Below are 4,128 nucleotides of genomic sequence, written 5' to 3'. Positions count from 1 at the left end.
TACAATTCATAATGATTGGATTGGCAGTGGCCAGGAAGTGCATCGCGGTTACCTAGACATTGCGGGCTGGAACATGTATTCCCCTGGAGAAAATTACCTATAATCTGAGGAAAAAAAATATAGAACGTTCTTTAAAATTTGGTGACCCTATTTAAATTATTCTGGAGTGCAGTTATAGTGTGAACCTATGTGCCTCCACCCCCTACTCCACCTATCTACCCTTCCACTGCGGGGGGGGGTGGGGGTCTAGGGAGGTTGTTCCATCATACCACAATTGAGAACAGCCAAGGAAAAGTGACAGCCTGAGTGTCCGCTGCTGAGATGTGGCAAATCTGCGAACCTTGTTTATTGGTTAATTTGTTTTGCATTTTCTCCTTTGTTCCAATTAGTCTAGGTGTGGTATGCGAATGTGGATTTCCACTAGTGTCTTGATGTGTGTCTGCCCATAAACAGATTAATGTCTATAGAAAGAGCCACAGAGCTAAGAAGCTACTTGAAAGGAATAAGGGGCAGGGACAATTCCAATGCTGAATCCCTATCTATGTGGTAGATGTCCTGTGTATGTGAGGTATGAATGTGAGTGCGAAGGGTGGAGGGAAAAATGAGTTGAACTTGGCAATGATTTTGTATGAGGCTTTACCCCCTCCATAAATCTTCGTCCGCGAAGCCAAGCCAAAGAAAGTTATAATTGTAAATATTTGAATATGGAAACTGTTTGAGTTTGAAAAATTATAAATAAAATATTTTTTAAAAGTGTCTTTTTCCCAATGGAAGGGGAATACTTGGCAGGGGAGAATCGGTGGTCATGATGGCCGATCTCCCAGGACGAGGCTATCCCATTGCACTTTGGGTGTGCTGACGCCTGCGATGTCCCCAAATGCGGGATACTCGACTGCAAAATTTGTGGTAGTGGGGGACTGTCTTTTTTGAGATAGTCAAATGGATTGAACATTGGCTGAAAGGGAGAGGCCAGAAAAGTGGTAGTGGATAATTGACTGTCAGGTTGGAGGCCGGTGACCAGTGGTGTGCCTCAAGGATCTGTATTGGGCCCATTGTTGTTCGTTATATACATTAATGATCTAGATGATGGGGTGGTAAATTGGATTAGTAAATATGCAGACGATACTAAGATAGGTGGAATAGTGGATAATGAAGAAGGTTTTCAAGGATTGCAGAGGGATTTGGGCTGCTTAGAAAAGTGGGCTGAAAAATGGCAGATGGAATTTAATGCTGATAAGTGTGAGGTGCTTCATTTTGGTAAAAAGAATCAGAACAGGACATACGTGGTAAATGGGAGAGCATTGATGAATACAGAAGAGCAAAAAGATTTAGGAGTAACGGTACATAGTTCCCTGAAGGTAGAAACTCACGTGAATAGGGTGGTGAAGAAGGCTTTTAGTATGCTGGCCTTTATCAATCATTGCATGGAATATAGGAGTTGGGAGGTGATGTTGAGACTGTATAAGACATTGGTGCGGCCTAATTTGGAGTTTTGTGTGCAGTTATGGTCGCCTAATTATAGGAAGGATATAAACAGAGTGGAGAGGGTGCAGAGAAGGTTTACCAGAATGTTACCTGGGTTTAAGCATCTAGAGTATAGGGAGAGATTGGACAGATTAGGTCTTTATTCTTTGGAGCGTAGAAGGTTGAGAGGGGATTTGATAGAAGTATTTAAGATTATGAAAGGGATAGACAGAGTGGATGTGGATAGACTATTTCCGTTAAGAGGAGGAAAGATTAAAACAAGAGGACATGAGTTAAGAATTAAGGGGCAGAGGTTTAGAGGTAACATGAGGGGGAACTTCTTTACTCAGAGAGTGGTAGACGTGTGGAATGAGCTTCCGGGAGAAATAGTGGCGGCGGAGTCAATTGTATTATTTAAGAAAAGGTTGGACAGGTATATGGATGAGAAGAAGATGGAGGGTTATGGGCATTGTGCAGGGAGGTGGGACTAGAGAGGGGTGTTTGGTTCGGTGCGGACTAGAAGGGCCTAATGGCCTGTTTCCGTGATGTAAATTGTTATGTTATGTTATGTTAATAAAGTCTATGAATCAAGATGGGATGGGCCTTTAAATATGTTGGCAGCTTTCCCAAGAGAGTAGGTGGTATAGACAGAGTTGATGGAGATGTAAGTCTTCTTCGGGATGATCTGGAATTTGGGGAAGTTGATGAGAATGTAAGAAGAATAAAATGGGATCAATGTAAATGGGGCATAGGACAGAACAATAAATCTCAGGAACAGGCCCTTCTACCAAATGTGATATCCAAATTAAATTACAACTCTGTTCCTTGTACTGAATAAATAACCACTATTCCCTGCATTCATGTTTTTGTATAGATCCCCATTAAGCACATCTATCACATCTGATTCTAATACTATCCCTGGCAGCTTGTTCCAGGCATTTACCACACCCTGTGTAAAAAAAAACTGCCTTACCTTTTTTTTAGTCAATTACAACACAGAAGAACCCAATTCCAGCCATTGAAATCAGTGCCCATTTACACTAAATTAGCCTACAACTCTGTACATTTTACAGGGTTGGAGGAAAACAAAGCACCCAGGGAAAACCCACGCAGATAGGGGGAGAACGTACAAACTCCTTACAGACAGTGCCAGATTCAAACCTGGGTCACTGGCACTGAAATAGCGTCATACTAACTGCTATACTAACCACGCCACCTTCCTTTAAACTCCTCCCAACCTCACATTAAATGCATGTCCTCTACTATGTGACATTTTCACTCTGGGAAAAAGTTTATGACTGCCTCTTACTTTAAGGAAAAAGGCTTAGCATGCTACAAAAGTTAAAAAGTACGAGACTTGCCTTCATCTTACCTTAGTGTGGCTCTCTCTCCTCACTGAGACAACCACTTAGACAACCAGGAACAGCTCTTGAACCTCACAGCAGCCCCTCTCAAAATGGCTGCTCCATGATACCTCACCCTCCTTTTATGAATTCTGTTCAGCTCAGCCTACTCGTCTCTCCAATGTGGCATATTGACAGCAGCAACTTACAGCATGAATAAAAGCTCTCACAACTGGAAGGAGAACAAATGCTTTTATTAGCTTATAACTGAGGGTAGGGTCTTACAGTGGTCTTTAGAAGGGCTCAAGGTTTAGGCAAGAAACCAGGATTATATATGGGTAGATGGGGGCAGAGTCAGCCATCAGTATAGCACATTGCCAGTGAATCTCAGTTCACTGCATTGACCCCTTCCTGCAGAATTGAGGGTCTGTGGATGAAGACAGAGAACAATGATTCAGAAAAAAATTTGAAAAACATAGTTATTTACAAATTTAAGCGATCTGGGGGTTTGGAGATCCTGGTGGAGTGCCTAAGCATGGGAGGGCCTTGGGCTCCTTGGGTCTCCTGGTCCCCTTCTTGGGGAGGAGTGGTGGGCAGGGTATCTGGATCAACTGTGGAAGATTTCCTCCTGAATCAGATTTCCTGAGGCCCTGACTGGGGATGGCGAGAATGAGCTCCATGGTTCACAGGGCACTTGAGGTAACTGATCCTCTGTTCCGGCTGGTGCCAGGTCCCTGATGGAGACGGTGTCCTCCCTGCCATCTGGGTATTCCACATAGGCATATGTGGGATTGGCATGGAGCAGCTTCATCCTTTCCACCAGAGGGTCGGTCTTGCTTCTCCTCACGTGCTTCCTAAGAAGGACTGGACCAGGAGTGGTGAGCCAGGTTTGAAGTGTAGTTCCCGATGCCGACCTTCTCTCAAAATTGAATAGGAGCTCGTGAGGAGTGGCATTGGTCGCTGTACATAGTAATGACCAGATGGAATGGAGCGGCATAGGAAGGAATTCCTACCAGCGTGAGTCTGGAAGGCCTCTTGATTTGAGGGCCAGTTTGATCACCTTCCAGTCTATGGCATTTTCATTTTCAACCTTCCTCTTCCCCCGAGGGTTATAGCCAATAGCCCTGCTGGTTGTGATGCCCCTTGCCAGCAGGGACTGACATAGCTCTTCGATCATAAAAGATGATCCCTGGTTGCTATGTATACAACTGGGATACCTGAACAGAGCGAAAATGAAGTCTAGGGCCTTTATGACTGAAGAAGTGGATGTGTCTAGACATAGAAAGTGTTTGCATTCATAGAGGGGAGAAATTCCTTAAAA

General features: G+C 43.9%; 1 non-coding gene across 1 annotated transcript; it reads left to right on the top strand.

Moving 5' to 3' along the window:
- The first annotated feature begins 778 nt into the window (after positions 1-778).
- On the top strand, positions 779-938 carry LOC138752042 (U1 spliceosomal RNA). Its single transcript, XR_011350334.1, has one exon. It is a non-coding gene; the product is annotated as a U1 spliceosomal RNA (small nuclear RNA).
- Positions 939-4,128: the final 3,190 nt, after the last annotated feature.

Source organism: Narcine bancroftii, chromosome 1, assembly GCF_036971445.1.
Source record: "Narcine bancroftii isolate sNarBan1 chromosome 1, sNarBan1.hap1, whole genome shotgun sequence".
NCBI classification, from domain to species: Eukaryota; Metazoa; Chordata; class Chondrichthyes; order Torpediniformes; family Narcinidae; genus Narcine; species Narcine bancroftii.
This window is presented reverse-complemented; position numbering and strand designations above follow the sequence as displayed.